Source organism: Pan troglodytes, chromosome 13 (assembly GCF_028858775.2).
Source record: "Pan troglodytes isolate AG18354 chromosome 13, NHGRI_mPanTro3-v2.0_pri, whole genome shotgun sequence".
Classification (NCBI taxonomy): Eukaryota; Metazoa; Chordata; class Mammalia; order Primates; family Hominidae; genus Pan; species Pan troglodytes.
In genome coordinates, this window is record NC_072411.2 from 105,073,771 (window position 1) to 105,093,747 (window position 19,977).

Below are 19,977 nucleotides of genomic sequence, written 5' to 3' on the forward strand. Positions count from 1 at the left end.
CATAAAAGATACTTGAGGCCTGGCATGGTGGCTCATACCTGTAATCCCAGCATTTTGGGAGGCCAAGGCGGGTGAATTACTTGAGGTCAGGAGTTCAAGACCAGCCCACTGTCAACATTTAACACTGTCAACATTAGACAGATCAACAAGACAGAAAGTCAACAAGGATACCCAGGAATTGAACTCAGCTCTGCACCAAGCGGACCTAATAGACATCTACAGAACTCTCCACCCCAAATCAACAGAATATACATTTTTTTCAGCCCCACACCACACCTATTCCAAAATTGACCACATAGTTGGAAGTAAAGCTCTCCTCAGCAAATGTAAAAGAACAGAAATTATAACAAACTATCTCTCAGACCACAGTGCAATTAGACTAGAACTCAGGATTAAGAATCTCACTCAAAGACGCTCAACTACATGGAAACTGAACAACCTGCTCCTGAATGACTACTGGGTACATAACGAAACGAAGGCAGAAATAAAGATGTTCTTTGAAACCAACGAGAACAAAGACACAACATACCAGAATCTCTGGGACGCATTCAAAGCAGCGTGTAGAGGGAAATTTATAGCACTAAATGCCCACAAGAGAAAGCAGGAAAGATCCAAAATTGACACCCTAACATCACAATTAAAAGAACTAGAAAAGCAAGAGCAAACACATTCAAAAGCTAGCAGAAGGCAAGAAATAACTAAAATCAGAGCAGAACTGAAGGAAATAGAGACACAAAAAAACCTTTCAAAAAATCAATGAATCCAGGAGCTGGTTTTTTGAAAGGATCAACAAAATTGATAGACCGCTAGCAAGATTAATAAAGAAAAAAAGAGAGAAGAATCAAATAGACACAATAAAAAATGATAAAGGGGATATCACCACCAATCCCACAGAAATACAAACTACCATCAGAGAATACTACAAACACCTCTACGCAAATAAACTAGAAAATCTAGAAGAAATGGATACATTCCTCGACACGTACACTCTCCCAAGACTAAACCAGGAAGAAGTTGAATCTCTGAATAGACCAATAACAGGAGCTGAAATTGTGGCAATAATCAATAGTTTACCAACCAAAAAGAGTCCAGGTCCAGATGGATTCACAGCCAAATTCTACCAGAGGTACAAGGAGGAACTGGTACCATTCCTTCTGAAACTACTCCAATCAATAGAAAAAGAGGGAATGCTCCCTAACTCATTTTATGAGGCCAGCATCATTCTGATAACAAAGCCGGGCAGAGACACAACCAAAAAAGAGAATTTTAGACCAATATCCTTGATGAACATTGATGCAAAAATCCTCAATAAAATACTGGCAAACTGAATCCAGCAGCACATCAAAAAGCTTATCCACCATGATCAAGTGGGCTTCATCCCTGAGATGCAAGGCTGGTTCAATATACGCAAATCAATAAATGTAATCCAGCATATAAACAGAGTCAAAGACAAAAACCACATGATTATCTCAATAGATGCAGAAAAAGCCTTTGACAAAATTCAACAACCTTCATGCTAAAAACTCTCAATAAATTAGGTATTGATGGGATGTATTTCAAAATAATAAGAGCTATCTATGACAAACCCACAGCCAATATCATACTGAATGGGCAAAAACTGGAAGCATTCCCTTTGAAAACTGGCACAAGACAGGGATGCCCTCTCTCACCACTCCTATTCAACATAGTGTTGGAAGTTCTGGCCAGGGCAATCAGGCAGGAGAAGGAAATAAAGGGTATTCAATTAGGAAAAGAGGAAGTCAAACTGTCCCTGTTTGCAGACGACATGATTGTTTATCTAGAAAACCCCATCGTCTCAGCCCAAAATCTCCTTAAGCTGATAAGCAACTTCAGCAAAGTCTCAGGATACAAAATCAATGTACAAAAATCACAAGCATTCCTATACACCAACAACAGACAAACAGAGAGCCAAATCATGAGTGAACTCCCATTCACAATTGCTTCAAAGAGAATAAAATACCTAGGAATCCAACTTACAAGGGATGTGAAGGAACTCTTCAAGGAGAACTACAAACCACTGCTCAAGGAAATAAAAGAGGATACAAACAAATGGAAGAACATTCCATGCTCATGGGTAGGAAGAATCAATATCGTGAAAATGGCCATACTGCCCAAGGTAATTTACAGATTCAATGCCATCCCCATCAAGCTACCAATGACTTTCTTCACAGAATTGGAAAAAACTACTTTAAAGTCCATATGGAACCAAAAAAGAGCCCGCATTGCCAAGTCAATCCTAAGCCAAAAGAACAAAGCTGGAGGCATCACACTACCTGACTTCAAACTATACTACAAGGCTACAGTAACCAAAACAGCATGGTACTGGTACCAAAACAGAGATATAGATCAATGGAACAGAACAGAGCCCTCAGAAATAACGCCGCTTACCTACAACTATCTGATCTTTGACAAACCTGAGAAAAACAAACAATGGGGAAAGGATTCCCTATTTAATAAATGGTGCTGGGAAAACTGGCTAGCCATATGTAGAAAGCTGAAACTGGATCCCTTCCTTACACCTTATACAAAAATCAATTCAAGATGGATTAAAGATTTAAACGTTAGACCTAAAACCATAAGAACCCTAGAAGAAAACCTAGGCATTATCATTCAGGACATAGGCGTGGGCAAGGACTTCATGTCCAAAACACCAAAAGCAATGGCAACAAAAGCCAAAATTGACAAATGGGATCTAATTAAACTAAAGAGCTTCTGCACAGCAAAAGAAACTACCATCAGAGTGAACAGGCAACCTACAACATGGGAGAAAATTTTCGCAACCTACTCATCTGACAAAGGGCTAATATCCAGAATCTACAATGAACTCAAACAAATTTACAAGAAAAAAACAAACAACCCCATCAAAAAGTGGGCGAAGGACATGAACAGACACTTCTCAAAAGAAGACATTTATGCAGCCAAAAAACACATGAAAAAATGCTCATCATCACTGGCCATCAGAGAAATGCAAATCAAAACCACTATGAGATATCATCTCACACCAGTGAGAATGGCAATCATTAAAAAGTCAGGAAACAACAGGTGCTGGAGAGGATGTGGAGAAATAGGAACACTTTTACACTGTTGGTGGGACTGTAAACTAGTTCAACCATTGTGGAAGTCAGTGTGGCGATTCCTCAGGGATCTAGAACTAGAAATACCATTTGACCCAGCCATCCCATTACTGGGTATATACCCAAATGACTATAAATCATGCTGCTATAAAGACACATGCACACGTATGTTTATTGCGGCATTATTCACAATAGCAAAGACTTGGAACCAACCCAAATGTCCAACAATGATAGACTGGATTAAGAAAATGTGGCACATATACACCATGGAATACTATGCAGCCATAAAAAATGATGAGTTCATGTCCTTTGTAGGGACATGGATGAAATTGGAAACCATCATTCTCAGTAAACTATCGCAAGAACAAAAAACCAAACACCGCATATTCTCACTCATAGGTGGGAATTGAACAATGAGATCACATGGACACAGGAAGGGGAATATCACACTCTGGGGACTGTGGTGGGGAGGGGGGAGGGATTGCATTGGGAGATATACCTAATGCTAGATGATGAGTTAGTGGGTGCAGCGCACCAGCATGGCACATGTATACATACGTAACTAACCTGCACAATGTGCACATGTACCCTAAAACTTAAAGTATAATTAAAAAAAATAAATAAATAAATAAATAAATAAAAAACATATATAACTATTATTTGAATAACTATTATTATTATAAAAATGTTTTCTTATCAAGACCAGTTATACTTTTACCCTTTTTGGTTTTTCTTTCTTTCTTTTTTTTTTTTTTTAGACAACATCTTGCTCTGTTGCCCAGGCTGGAGTGCAGCAGTGCCATTATGCTCTGACCTCCCAAGCTCAAGTGATCCACAAGTGCATGCCATCACACTTGGCTAATTTTTTTTTCTTTTTTTTTGTAGAGATCCTAAGACTGTGCCCTCACCCCCACTAGACCAGAGACTGGTTGCAAGTCAGGGTCTCCAGAACTTCTGACCCACCAGCTTCAAGTAGGGGGTTCCCAAGACTCCTTTTTGGGCTCGATTAATTTGCCAGAGTGGTTCACAGAACTCAGGGAAACACTCAGAGTCTCAAGGCAGGTCAAAGGAGGGCAGAAGGTCAGAGGCCTGTCCCTGAAGCCTAACACACCCAACACTGTAACAAGACTGTAATGAGAGCTATGGAAGTTAGGAACCAGCAAATGTTGATAAAAAATAACACCACACTATCCAACACTTGCAAGCCCTTATCCAAAAGTGAGTCATTCATTCATTCATTCATTCATTGTTAAATATATATTAAGTGCTTATAGTTTTATGTAGCAATCTTACCTGAAATGTGACTAATAATCAGTAAGTGCATATAAAAATATCTGAGAAGTTAAAATAGTTATTACAAGACTACATATTAAATCACATGAACTTTATTTGTAAGGGAGCTGGTCTCCCCCTCTCCTGCTAACAATCGAACACCTAATTAATAACAGAAATAGGATTGAAATTCTGATGTGCTGGGTACCATGAGTGAAATTTCCTTTGAACTGTATGTTGAAGAAAAACAGATTTTAACAGCAGGAGGCAAGGAAATACTATTCCAAATACAGGCTGAAGAAGAGAAAGGCAGATTGATGGTACAGATTGTAGAGACCTGTTTAGCAGAGAGACTAAACACAGAGAGTTCAGAACAATCTCTCCATATTCCAGACATAATCTAATAAAAGCCTGGACCAAGCCATTAGTGTAAGAATGGCTATAAAGGCAGATATCTACAGAACTTGGTAAATAATGATTAAGCAGTTTTGCCCCAGAAAAATAAGGGCAATTAGAAGAAGCAGTTCTCTAAGTGGGAAGGTTACACATTTCATCTGTGACATCTTGAATCTGAAATGATCAAGAACATCAGAGTTTTCCAAAATTTCCAACAGGTAATTAAAACTGTAGTAATAAAAAACTGTTTCAAGCTTGGGTCTCTAGTCAGACTGTCTAGGTTTGAACCTAAGAACATTTTTTTATTAGCTGTGGGACCTCGTGCAAGTTACACTAATCTCTCTTTTAGTTTCCTCATCAGTAAAATACGAATAATGAAGTAAATGGATTGTTATAAGAATTAAATGAGAAATATACGTAAAGTGCTTGGAATAGAAATTGCTGGCACTTAAGAATTCATGTTATATTTTTTCATTTTACTTTTTATCAGAGCTTAGAATGAAATATTATATGGGAATTATATATATATATATATATATAGTTAAGCAGTGAGAACAAATGAGACCTTCAATAAAATAGAAAGGGTGGTAAACAAAGATACAGGCACTTGTATGTTCACTGCAGCATTAGTCTCAATAGCAAAAACATGGAATCAACCTAGATGCACATCAACAGTGGGCTGGATAAAGAAAATGTGATACATATACACCATGGAATACTATGCAGCCATAAAAAAGAACAAAATCACGTCCTTTGCAGCAATATGGATGCAGCTGGAGGCCATTTTCCTAAGCAAATTAATGCAGGAACAGAAAATCAAATGCCACATGTTTTCATTTTTAAGTGGGAACTAAACATTGAGTACACATGGACATAAAGATGGGAATAGTAGACACTGGGGACTACTGGAGTGGGGAGAAGGGAGGAGGTGTTGAGATTAGCCACCATGCCCGGCTAATTTTTGTATTTTTAACAGAGATGGGGTTTCACCATGTTGGGCAGGCTGGTCTCGAACTCCTGACCTCAGGTGATCCAACTGCCTCGGTCTGCCAAAGTGCTAGGATTACAGGCGTGAGCCACTGCGCCCAGCCAAACAGCATATTTTTAAACTTTTGGTTGACTATGTGAAAGTGCCAACATTAGGCCATTTTTTACCTATAAAAACAGCAATTGCATGGGACTCAATCTAATAAAAGGAACCGAAACAAGTTTACTAAAGTGATCTAACTCATTTCAGAAGAAAGTCATCTGTGGGCAAATGATCTCCCTAACCAAGAACATGTCCCAGCTCAATTCAGAGATCTGGGCTGATTGGCAAACTGTGGCCTGCTGGCAAATTAGTCTTTAGCTGCTTTCTTGCTACAAAGGCAGTTAGGTACATCCAGCAAATTGCACAGCCCACAAAGCAAAAAATTATTTACTATTTGGCCATTTACAGAAAAAGTCTGCAGACCCCTGATCTCAGCCATGGTTCTAAAATACAGTCTGAAAAGTCATAAATCTCTTTAAGTTGTATTATTGTAATAAGACAATGTCTAGTCTTTGTATACATACATATATATTTTGTGTGTGTACAGATATATATAGTCATGCACCACATAATGACATTTTAGCCAGTGATGGACCATATATACAACAGTGGTCCCATAAAATTATAACGGAGCAGAGATCTGGCAAAATGGCCGAATAAGAACAGCTCTGGTCTGCAGCTCCCAGGGAGACAAACGCAGAAGGCAGGTGATTTCTGCATTTCCAACTGAGGTACCCAGTTCATCTCACTGGGACTGGTTAGGCAGTGGGTACAGCCCACAGAGGGCAAGCAGAAGCAGGGTGGGGCGTTGCCTCATCCAGGAAGTGCAAGGAGCTGGCGCCCTCCCTCCCCCAGCCAAGGGAAGCCACGAGGGACTGTGCTGTCTGGCCCAGATACTATGCTTTTCTCACAGTTTTTGCAATCTGCAGACCAGAAGATTCCCACGTGTGCCTATACCACCAGGGCCCTGGGTTTCAAGCACAAAACCGGGTGGCTGTTTGGGCAGACACCAAGCTAGCTGCAGGAGGTTTTTGTTTTTGTTTTTGTACCCCAGTGGTGCCTGGAACCCCAGCGAGACAAAACCGTTCACTCCCCTGGAAAGGGGGCTGAGGCCAGGAAGCCAAGTGGTCTCGTTCAGTGGGTCCCACTCCCACAGAGCCCAGCAAGCTAAGAACCACTGGGTTGAAATTCTCACTGCCAGCACAGCAGTCTGAAGTTGATCTGGGACGATCAAGCTTGGTGGGGGCAGGGGCATCTGCCATGACTGAGGCTTGAGTAGGCAGTTTTCCCCTGACGGTGCTAAGGAGGCCAGGCAGTTTAGACTGGGCAGAACTCACCACAGTGCGGCAAAGTGGCTATGGCCAGACTGCCTCTCTAGACTCCTCCTCACTGGGCAGGGCATCTCCGAAAGAAAGGCAGCAGCCCCAGCCAGGGGTTTTTAGATAAAACTCCCATCTCCCTAGGACAGAGCACCTGGGGGAAGGGGCAACTGTGGGCACAGCTTCAGCGGACTTAACATGTTCCTGCCTGCTGGCTCTGAAGAGAGCATCTGATCCTGACAAGGAGGATTCTCCCAGCACAGCAATTGAGCTCTGCTAGGGGACAGACAGCCTCCTCAAGTGGGTCCCAGACCCCCATGCCTCCTGACTGGAAGACACCTCCCAGCAGGGGTCAACAGACACCTCATACAGGAGAGTTCCAGCTGGCATCAGGCTGGTGCCCCTCTGGAACAAAGCTTTCAGAGGAAGGAACAGGCAGCAATCTTTGCTGTTCTGTAGCCTCTGCTGGTGATACCCAGGCAAACAGGTTATAGAGTAGACCTCCAGCAAACTGTAGCAGACCTGCAGAAGAGGGGCCTGTTAGAAGAAAACCTAACAAACAGAAAGCAATAACATCAACATCAACAAAGGACCCCCATACAAAAACCCCATCCAAAGGTCATCAAGCCTCAAAGATCAAAGGTAGATAAATCCACCAAGATGAGGAAAAAACAGCACAAAAATGCTGAAAATTCCAAAAAACAGAATGCCTCTTCTCCTCCAAATGATGAAACTCCTCTGGGCACAAAACTGGACGGAGAATGAGTTTGATGAATTGACAGAAGTAGGCTTCAGAAGGTGGATAGTAACAAACTCCTCTGAGCTAAAGGAGCATGTTCTAACCCAATGCAAGGAAGCTAAGAACCTTGATAAAAGGTTACAGGAACTGCTAACTAGAATAACCAGTTTAGAGAAGAACATAAATGACCTGATGGAGCTGAAAAACACAGCAAGAGAACTTCGTGAAGCATTCACAAGTATCAATAGCTGAATCAATCAAGCAGAAGAAAGGATATCAGAAATTGAAGATCAACTTCTGAAATAAGGCATGAAGACAAAATTAGAGAAAAAAGAATGAAAAGGAATGAACAAAGTCCTCAAGAAATATGGGACTATGTGAAAAGACCAAACCTATGATTGACTGGTTTACCTGAAAGTGACAGGGAGAATGGAACCAAGTTGGAAAACACAGTTCAGGATATTATCGAGGAGAACTTCCCCAACCTAGCAAGAAAGGTTGACATTCAAATTCAGGAAATACAGAGAATACCACTTAAGATACTCCTCAAGAAGAGCAACCCCAAGACATATAATTGTCAGATTCTCCAAGGTGAAACAAAGGAAAAAATGTTAAGGGGAGCAAGAGAGAAAGGTCAGGTTACCTACAAAGGGAAGTCCATCACACTAACAGTGGATCTCTCTACAGAACCCCTACAAGCCAGAAGAGAGTGGGGGCCAATATTCAACATTCTTAAAGAAAAGAATTTTCTTTTTTTTTTTAAATTATACTTTAAGTTCTAGGGTACATGTGCACAACGTGCCGGTTTGTTACATATGTATACATGTGCCATGTTGGTGTGCTGCACCCATTAACTCATCATTTAGCATCAGGTATATCTCCTAATGCTATCCCTCCCCCCTCCCCCCACCCCACAACAGGCCCCAGTGTGTAATGTTCCCCTTCCTGTGACCAAGTGTTCTCATTGTTCAATTCCCACCTATGAGTGAGAACATGCAGCGTTTGTTTTTTTGTCCTTGCGATAGTTTGCTGAGAATGATGGTTTCCAGCTTCATCCCTATAAAGGACATGAACTCATCATTTTTTATGGCTGCATAGTATTCCATGGTGTATATGTGCCACATTTTCTTAATCCAGTCTATCATTGATGGACATTTGGGTTGGTTCTAAGTCTTTGCTACTGTGAATAGTGCCACAATAAACATACGTGTGCATGTGTCTTTATAGCAGCATGATTTATAATCCTTTGGGTATATACCCAGTAATGGGATGGCTGGGTCAAATGGTATTTCTAGTTCTAGATCCTTGAAGAATCACCACACTGTCTTCCACAATGGTTGAACTAGTTTACCTCCCACCAACAGTGTAAAAGTGTTCCCATTTCTCTGCATCCTCTCCAGCACCTGTTGTTTCCTGAGTTTTTAATGGTCCCCATTCTAACTGGTGTCAGATGGTATCTCATGGTGGTTTTGATTTGCATTTCTCTGATGGCCAGTGATGACGAGCATTTTGTCATGTGTCTTTTGGCTGCATAAATGTCTTCTTTTGAGAAGTGTCTGTTCATATCCTTCTCCCACTTTGTGATGGGGTTTTTTTTTCTTGTAAATTTGTTTGAGTTCTTTGTAGATTCTGGATATTAGCCCTTTGTCAGATGAGTAGATTGGAAAAGTTTTCTCTCATTCTGTAGGTTGCCTGTTCATTCTCATGGTAGTTTCTTTTGCTGTGCAGAAGCTCTTTAGTTTAATTAGATCCCATTTGTCAATTTTGGCTTTTGTTGCCATTGCTTTTGGTGTTTTAGACATGAAGTCCTTGCCCCTGCCTATGTCCTGAATGGTATTGCCTAGGTTTTCTTCTAGGGTTTTTATGGTTTTAGGTCTAACATTTCAGTCTTTACTATTTAGGTCTTTACTATTTAGGTCTAACATTTCAGTCTTTACTATTTACGTGTGCATGTATCTTTATAGCAGCATGATTTACAATCCTTTGGGTATATACCCTGTAATGGGATGGCTGGGTCAAATGGTATTTCTAGTTCTAGATCCTTGAGGAATTGCCACACTGTCTTCCACAATGGTTGAACTAGTTTACAGTCCCACCAACAGTGTAAAAGTGTTCCCATTTCAGCCGGGTGCAGTGGCTCACACCTGTAATCCCAGCACTTTGGGAGGCTGAGGCGGGCGGATCACAAGGTGAGGAGATCGAGACCATCCTGGCTAACATGGTGAAACCCTGTCTCTACTAAAAACACAAAAAAATTACCGGGCGTGGTGGCGGGCACCTGTGGTCCCAGCTACTCGGGAGGCTGAGGCAGAAGAATGGCGTGAACCCAGGAGGCAGAGCTTGCAGTGAGCCGAGATATTGCACCACTGCACTCCAGCTTGGGTGACAGAGCGAGACTCTGTCTCAAAAAAAAAAAAAAAAGTGTACCTATTTCTCCACATCCTCTCCAGCACCTATTGTTTTCTGACTTTTTAATGATCACCATTCTAACTGGTGTGAGATGGTATCTCATTGTGGTTTTCATTTGCATTTCTCTGATGGCCAGTGATGAAAATGCTCATCATCACTGGCCATCAGAGAAATGCATATGACCAATGGAACAGAACAGAGCCCTCAGAAATAATACCACACATCTACAACCATCTGATCGTTGACAAACCTGACAAAAACAAGAAATGGGGAAAGGAGTCCCTATTTAATAAATGGTGCTGGTAAAACTGGCTAGCCATATATAGAAAGCTGAAACCAGAACCCTTCCTTACACCTTATACAAAAATTAATTCAAGATTGATCAAAGACTTAAATGTGGCTGGGCACGGTGGCTCACGCCTGTAATCCCAGCACTTTGGGAGGCCGAGGCAGGTGGATCACAAGGTCAGGAGATCGAGACCATCCTGGCTAACATGATGAAACCCTGTCTCTACTAAAAATACAAAAATTAGCTGGGCGTAGTGGCGGGCACCTGTAGTCCCAGCTACTCGGGAGGCTGAGGCAGGAGAATGGCGTGAACCCAGGAGGCGGAGCTTGCAGTGAGCCGGGACTGTGCCACTGCACTCCAGCCTGGGCGACAGAGCGAGACTCCGTCAAAAAAAAAAAAAAAAAGACTTAAATGTTAGACCTAAAACCATAAAAACCCTAGAAGAAAACCTAGGCAATACCATTCAGGACATAGGCATGGGCAAGGACTTCATGACTAAAACAGCAAAAGCAATGGCAACAAAAGCCAAAATTGACAAATGGGATCTAATTAAACTAAAGGGCTTCTGCACAGCAAAAGAAACTACCATCAGAGTGAACAGGCAACCTACAGAATGGGAGAAAATTTTTGCAATCTACTCATCTGACAAAGGGCTAATATCCAGAATCTGCAAAGAACTCAAACAAATTTACAAGAAAAAAAAACCCCATCAAAAAGTGGGCAAAGAATATGAACAGACACTGCTCAAAAGAAGACATTTATGCAGCCAACAGACACGTGAAAGAAAAGAATTTTCAACCCAGAATTTCATATCCAGCCAAACTAAGCTTCATAAGCAAAGGAGAAATAAAATCCTTTACAGACAAGTAAACGCTGAGGGATTTTGTCACCACCAGGCCTGCCTTACGAGAGCTTCTGAAGGAAGCACTAACTATGGAAAGGAAAAACCAGTACCAGCCACTGCAGAAACACATCAAAATATAAAGACCAATGATACTACGAAGAAACTGCATCAACTAACGTGCAAAATACCCAGCTAGCATCATGATGACAGGATCAAATTTACACTTAACAATATTAACCTTAAATGTAAAGAGGTTCAATGCCCCGATTAAAAGACACAGACTGGCAAATTGGATAGAGTCAAGACCCATCAGTGTGCTGTATTCAGGAGACGTATCTCATGTGCGGACACACATAGGCTCAAAATACAAGGATGAAGGAATATTTACCAAGCAAATGGAAAGAAAAAAAAAAAGCAGGGGTTTCAATCCTACTCTCTGATAAAACAGACTTTAAACCAACAAAGATCAAAAAAGACAAAGAAGGGCATTACGTAATGGTAAAGGGATCAATGCAACAAGAAGAGCTAACTATCCTAAATATATATGCACCCAATACAGGAGCACCCAGATTCATAAAACAAGTTCTTAGAGACCTACAAAAAGACTTAGACTCGCACACAATAATAGGGGGAGACTTAACACCCCACCGTCAATCTGAGACAGATCAATGAGACAGAAAATTAACAAGGATATTCAGGACTTGAACTCAGCTCTGGACCAAGCGGACCTAATAGACATCTACAGAACTCTCCACCCCAAATCAACAGAATATACATTCTTCTCAGTGCCACATAGCACATATTCTAAAATCAACCACATAATTGGTAGTAAAACACTCCTCAGCAAATGCAAAAGAACAGAAATCATAAAAAACAGTCTCTCAGACCATAGTGCAATGAAATTAGAACTCAGGATTAAGAAACTCACTTGAGGCCGGGTGCAGTGGCTCAGGCCTGTAATCCCAGCACTTTGGGAGGCCATGGTGGGCAGATCACAAGGTCAGGAGTTTGAGACCAGCCTGGCCAATATGGTGAAACCCCGTCTCTACTAAAAATAAAAAAAATTAGCTGGGCGTGGTGGTGGGCGCCTGTAGTCCCAGCTACCTGGGAGGCTGCAGCAGGAGAATTCCCTGAACCCAGGAGGCAGAGGTCTCAAAAAACAAACAAACAAAAAAAGAAACTCACTCAAAACCGTACAACTACATGGAAACTAAACAATCTGCTCCTGAACGACTACTGGGCAAATAATGAAATTAGAGCAGAAATAAAGAAGTTCTTTGAAACCAATGAGAACAAAGACACAACGTACCAGAATCTCTGGGACACAGATAAAGCAGTGTTAAGAAGGAAATTTATAGCACTAAATGCCCACATCAGAAAGTGGGAAAGATCTAAAATCGACACCCTAACATCACAATTAAAAGAACTAGAGAAGCAAGAGCAAATAAATTCAAAAACTAGCAGAAGACAAGAAATAATTAAGATCAGAGCAGAACTGAAGGAGAGAGAGACATGAAAAACCCTCCAAAAAAATCAATGAATCCAGGAGCTGGTTTTTTAAAAAGATTAACAAAATAGACTGCTAGCCAGACTAATGAAAAAAGAAACAAATAGACACAATAAAAAAATAATAAAGGGATATCACCACTGATCCTACAGAAATACAAACTACCATCAGAGAATACTATAAACACCTCTATGGAAATAAACTAGAAAATCTAGAGGAAATGGATAAATTCCTGGACACATACACCCTCCCAAGACTAAACCAGTAAGAAGTCAAATCCCTGAATAGACCAATAACTGTGAGCCACTGTGCCTGGCCTCCAATAACAAGTTCTGAAATTGAGGCAGTAATTAATAGCCTACCAACCAAAAAAAGCCTAGGACCAGATGGATTCAGAGCCTGAACCAGAGGTACAAAGAGGAGCTGGTACCATTCCTTCTGAAACTACTCCAAACAATAAAAAAAGAGGGACTCGGCTGGGCGTGGTGGCTCACCCCTGTAATCCCAGCACTCTGGGAGGCCAAGGCGGGCAGATCACAAGGTCAGGAGTTCAAGACCAGCCTGGCCAACATCGTGAAACCCCGTCTCTACTAAAAATACAAAAATTAGCTGGGTGTGGTGGCGGGTGACTGGAACCCCAGCTACTCAAGAGGCTGAGGCAGAGAACTGGTTGAATCCGGGAGGCAGAGGTTGCAGTGAGCCGAGATTGCACCACTGTACTCTAGCCTGGGCAACAAAGCGAGACTCCGTCTCAAGAAAAAAAAAAAAAAAGGAAGAAAAAGAAAAAGAGGGACTCCTCCCTAACTCATTTTATGAGGCCAGCATAATCCTGATACCAAAACCTGGCACAACAAAAGAAGAAAATTTCAGGCCAATATCCCTGATGAACATCGATGCCAAAATCCTCAATAAAATACTGGCAAACTGAATCCAGCAGCATATCAAAAAGCTTATCCACCATGATCAAGTCTGCTTCATCCCTGGGATGAAAGGCTGGTTCACCATATGCAAATCAATAAACATAATCCATCATATAAACAGAACCAATGATAAAAACCACATGATTTATCTCAATAGATGCAGAAAAGGCCTTCGATAAAATTCAACACCCCTTCATGCTAAAAACTCTCAATAAACTAGCTATTGATGGAACATATCTCAAAGTAATAAAAGCTATTTAAAACAAACCCATAGCCAATATCATACTAAATGGGCAAAAGCTGGAAGCATTCCCTTTGAAAACCAGCACAAGATAAGGATACTCACTCTCATTACTCTTATTCAACATAGTATTGGAAGTTCTGGCCAGGGCAATCAGGCAAGAGAAAGAAATAAAGGGTATCCAAATAGGAAGAGAGGAAGTCAACTTATCTCTGTTTACAGAAGACATGATTGTACATTTAGAAAACCCCATCATCTCAGCCCCAAAACTCCTTAAGCTGATAAGCAACTTCAGCAAAGTCTCAGCATACAAAATTCATGTGCAAAAATCACAAGCATTCCTATACATCAATAATAGACAAGCAGAGAGCCAAACCATGAGTGAACTCCCATTCACAAGTTTTACAAAGAAAATAAAATACCTAGGAATACAAGTTACAAGGGATGTGAAGGACCTCTTCAAGGAGAACTACAAACCACTGCTCAAGGAAATAAGAGAGGACATAAACAAATGCAAAGACATTCCATGCTCATGGATAGGAAGAATCAATATCATGAAAATGGCTATACTGCCCAAAGTAATTTATAGATTCAATGCTATTCCCATCAAGCTACCATTGACTTTCTTCACAGAATTAGAAAAAACTACTTTAAATTTCATATGGAACAAAAGAGGAGCCCATATAGCCAAGACAATCCTAAGCAAAAAGAACAAAGCTAGAGGTATCATGCTACCTGACTTTGAACTATACTACAAGTCTACAGTAACCAAAACAGCATGGTACCAAAAAAGATACATAGATCAATGGAACAGAACAGAGACCTCAGAAATAACACCACACATCTACAACCACCTGATCTTTGACAAACCTGACAAAAACAAGCAATGGGGAAAGGAGTCCCTATTTAATAAATGGTGTGGGGAAAACTGGCTAACCATATGCAGAAAACAGAAACTGGACCCCTTCCTCACACCTTATATAAATATTAACTCAAGATGGATTAAAGACTTAATGTAAGACCTAAAACCATAAAAACCCTAGAAGAAAACCTAGGCAATAACCTTCAGGACATAGGAATGAGCAAAGACTTCATGACGAAAACACCAAAAGCAATGGCAACAGAAGCCAAAATTGACAAATGGGATCTAATTAAACTAAAGAGCTTCTGCACAGCAAAAGAAACTATCATCAAAGTGAACAGGCAACCTACAGAATGGGGGAAAATTTTTGCAATCTATCCTTCTGACAAAGGTCTGATATCCAGAATCTACAAGGAACTTAAACAAATTTACAAGAAAAAAACAACCCCATCAAAAAGTGGGCAAAGGATGTGAACAGACACTTCTCAAAAGACATTTATGTGGCCAAGAAACATACGGAAAAAAAACTCATCATCACTGGTCACTAGAGAAATGCAAATCAATACCACAGTGAGATACCATCTCACGCCAGTTAGAATGATGATCATGAAAAAGTCAGGAAACAACAGATGCTGGAGAGGATGTGGAGAAATAGGAATGCTTTTACACTGTTAGTGGGAGTGTAAATTAGTTGGACCATTGTGGAAGACAGTGTGGCAATTCCTCAAGGATCTAGAACCAGAAATACCATTTGACCCAGCAATCTCATTACTTGGTATATACCCAAAGGATTATAAATCATTCTACTATAAAGACACATGCACACATATGTTTATTGTAGCACTATTTACAATAGCAAAGACTTAGAACCAACCCAAATGCCCATCAATGATAGACTGGATAAAGAAAATGGGGCACATATGCATCATGGAATACTACGCAGCCATTAAAAAAGAATGAGTTCATGTCCTTTGCAGGGACATGGATGAAGCTGGAAACCATCATTCTCAGCAAATTAACACAGGAACAGAAAACCAACCACCGCATGTTCTCACTCATAAGTGGGAGTTGAACAATGAGAACACATGGACACAGGGAGGGGAACATCACACACCGGGGCCTGTCAGGGGTTGGGGGAAAGGAGAGGGAAAGCATTAGGACAAATATCTAATGCATGCAGGGCTTAAAACCTAGATGACAGGTTGATAGGTGTAGCAAACCACCGTGGCACATGTGTACCTATGTAACAAACCTGTATGTTCTGCACATGTATCCCAGAACTTAAAGTAAAAGTTAAAAAAGAAACCTATTTAAAAAAAGATTATAATGGAGCAGAGAAAATCCTATTGCCTAGTGATGTCATAGCCATGGTTTGCCACTGAGCAAACCTTTCCTTTGTTTAGATACATAAATACCATTGTGTACAGTCTGCCTACGGTATTCAGTACAGGAACATGCTATACAGGTTTGTAGCCTAGGAGCAGCAGACTGTATCAGATGGTCTAGGGGTGTAGCAAGCTCCACCATCTAGGTTTGTGTAAGTACACTCTATGAAGTTCATACAATGACAAAATTGCCTAAGGACACATTTCTCAGGACGTATCCCTGTTGCTATGTGGTGGATGGCTATATCATATACATCATACTTTAAAGGCTCTGCCTAATCTTTCATCAACCGCCCATTAATTCAGAAATGGTTTTTGGCTCTGGCAAATCAATAAGTATATTAGATTATAGGCTCTTTTGTCTGTCTCCTTTCATGGATGGAGATGAAATGAAGCCTTACTACAATTATTAAGGGTAACTGATATGAAAGACAAACCAACAAGTGACAAATTGAGGATCTGCCCCTCAAACTGCCCTAAAAAATACATTTTATAAAGTATCGGCTTCAACATTAGATTATAATTGAATTCAGATTATAAATATAAATCTTTTCAGGTCAGATCTTAATTACTGTTTAGCCAAACATGATTTGGTTACTGAGATACTGATCTAGTCCAGGACTACAGTAGTTGAAATTTACACACAGAGATACTATAACTCATGCAGAACAAAAATTAGCTGAAATTTTAAAATAGTCCCAATATGACAGTCAGTTTCATATGCACATTTAATGCCAGCTTTGTTCTGGGTGCTATGATTGGCACTGTAATCATAACATCAATAAGACACTGACATAGCAAAATTCAATTACATTAAATGCAAACCTGTGTTTATCTAAAGTAGAAAGAATATGGCAATTACTTTTCACCATTCAATCAGTCCCACAAATCCCACACTAAGCAGGTAAGTTACCCACAGAGAGGTTACCATCTTGACCTAATATTCTTATGAAAGGACTAGATCTTAATAATTTTTCAAAAAGGATTCAAAATTATGCAAAAGGTACTTTTCTTAGAGTTTAAGATATTTTAAAGTTCCTGATAATCTTAGTACTACTGCTTACTAAAATAATAATCATTATACCTATAGAACCCTGAAAACTTTTTAAACATTTTCACACATTTTATCTCCTTTGGTCTTCATAATATTCCCAGAAAGCTAAAAATGGCAGGTTTTATTATCCCAGTTTCATAAAGGAAGTAGCCAAGACCCTGTAAAATTAAGGGAATTTTCTTAAATTTCTTTAATTCACATGCATTAAGAACATTTTTGTCTGAGTGCAGTGGCTTATGCCCAGTACATTGGGAGACCATGGCAAGAGGATCACTTGAGGTCAAGACCAGTCTGGGCAACACAGTGAGACCCTGTCTCTAAAAAAAATTTTTTTTTAAATTTACTGTGTGTGGTGGCACATACCTGTAGTCCTCGCTACTCAGGAGGCTGATGGGGGAAGATTGCTTGAGCCCAGGAGTTCAAGGTTACAGTAAACTACGATCATGCCACTGCACTCCAGCCTGGGCAACAGAATGAGACTCTGTCTCAAAATAATAATAATAATAAATGGGAAAATAGAAAAGGAACACCAATATGGTTGATCCAAACACATTAAAAATGACATTAAATATAAATGGACTATGTAACACCATTAAAAAGCAGAGATTGTAATACAGGATAGACAAGTACAACCCAAATGCATGTAATTTAAAAGAAATATACTTTAGGCTGGGTGAAGTGGCTCACGCCTGTAATCCCAGCACTTTGGGAGGCCGAGGCAGGCAGATCATGAGGTCAAGGGTTTGAGACCAGCCTGGCCAACATGGTGAAACCCCGTCTCTCCTAAAAATACAAAAATTAGTCCAATGTGGTGACTCATGCCTGTAATTCCAGCTACTTGGGAGGCTGAGGCAGGAGAATTGCTTGAACCCGGGACACGGAGATTACAGTGTGCCAAGATCACGCCATTGCACTGTAGCTTAGGCAAGGGAGAAAGACTGTGTCTCAAAAAAAAAGAAAAGAAAGAAACATACTTTAAACACAAATACACGGAGAAGTTAAAAGGAAAAGCATAAAGATATACTGCATAAACATTAACTATATATTAATGTCTGAAAAAACAGGTTTCAAGATAAATAATATTTCCAGGGATAAGATGGACATTTAATAATAAGAGGGTCAATTTATCAAGAAGACATAGCAGGCCGGGCACAGTGGCCCATGCCTGTAATCCCAGCACTTTGGGAGGCCAAGGTAGGTGGATCACCTGAGGTAAGGAGTTCAAGACCAGCCTGACCAACGTGGTGAAACTCCGTCTCTACTAAAAATACAAAAATAAACTGGGTGTGGTGGCGGGTGCCTGTAATCCCAGCTACTTGGGAGGCTGAGGCAGAATTGCTAGAACCCAGGAGGCAGAGGTTACAGTGAGCTGAGATTGTGCCATTGCACTCCAGACTGGGGGACAGGGCGAGACTCCATTTCAAAATAAAAAAATAATAAAAATACAAAAATTATCCAGGAGTGGTGGCTCGCACCTGTAGTTCCAGCTACTAGGGAGGCTGAGGCAGGAGAATCACTTGAACCTGGGAGGCAGAGGTTGCAGTGAACCAAGACTGTGCCACTGCACTCCAGCCTGGGTACAGGGCGAGACTATCTCAAAAAAAAAAAAAAAAAAAAAAGCATAGCAATCTTAACTGTGGATGTTACTAAATAACAAAGCTCCCAAATACAAGAAAAAAAAAATAACCTGACAGAACTAAAAGGAGAAACTGTCAAATTTACAATCACAGTGAGGGACTTAACACTGCCCCCAGAATAGTAACTGACATAAGTAGACATTTTTTTAAAAAGTGAAGGCCAGGTGCAGTGGCTCACACCTGTAATCCCAGAACTTTGGGAGGCTGAGGCGGGCGGATCACTTGAGGTTAGGAGTTCGAGACCAGCCTGGCCAACATGGTGAAACCCCATCTCTACTAAAAACAAAAATTAGCTGGGTGTGGTGGCACATGCCTATAATCCCAGCTACTCGGAAGGCTGAGGCAGGAGAATCACTTGAACCCAGGATACAGAGGGTGAGTAAGCCGAGATCATGCTACTGCACTCCAGCCTGGGCAACAAAGTGAGATTCAGACTCAAAAAAAAAAAAAAAAAAAAAAGTGAAACCATGAAAGTTTTAAGCAAGCCTCCGCCTCCTTTTTTTTTTTTTTTTGAACAACACTTTTAACCAACTTGACCTAACTGACATTTATACACCAGTCCGCCCACCAAGAGCAGAATACATTATTTTTCCCTAAGAGTAACTGGAAGATTCACCGAAACAGACCATATGCTAGGCAGAAAAATAAAAGTATTGAAATAACACAGATAACATTCTTGGGCTACAATATTACTACTTTAGAAATCAATAGAAACCAGGTGTTGTAGCTCCCATTTGTAATCCCAGTGATTCAGGAGGGTGAAGCAGGATTGCTTGAGGTCAGGAGTTTGAGACCTGTCTGAGCAACACAGTAAGACCTCATTTCTACAAAAAAAAAAAAAAAAAAAAAAAAAAAGGCCAGAAGTGCTGGCACACGCCTGTAGTGTAAGCAACTTTGGAGGCTGAGGTGGGAGGATCGCTTGAGCCCAGGAAGTGTGAGGCTGCAGGGAGTGAGCAATGATCATGCCACCGTGCTCCA

At 40.6% G+C, this 19,977-nt stretch overlaps 1 protein-coding gene across 29 annotated transcripts in view; it reads right to left on the reverse strand.

Moving 5' to 3' along the window:
* Nucleotides 1-19,977, reverse strand: part of ICA1L (islet cell autoantigen 1 like) — a 94,782-nt gene that overhangs the window by 65,370 nt on the left and 9,435 nt on the right. For 4 of the 29 annotated variants that reach the window (XM_054677643.2, XM_063791599.1, XM_063791606.1 and 1 more), the window contains exon 4: nucleotides 17,726-17,823. The exons of the other annotated variants lie outside the window; for them this stretch is intronic. The gene's annotated coding sequence lies outside the window, so the exon portion shown is untranslated. The remainder of the gene's footprint in view (nucleotides 1-17,725; nucleotides 17,824-19,977) is intronic. 29 annotated transcript variants of the gene reach the window in all.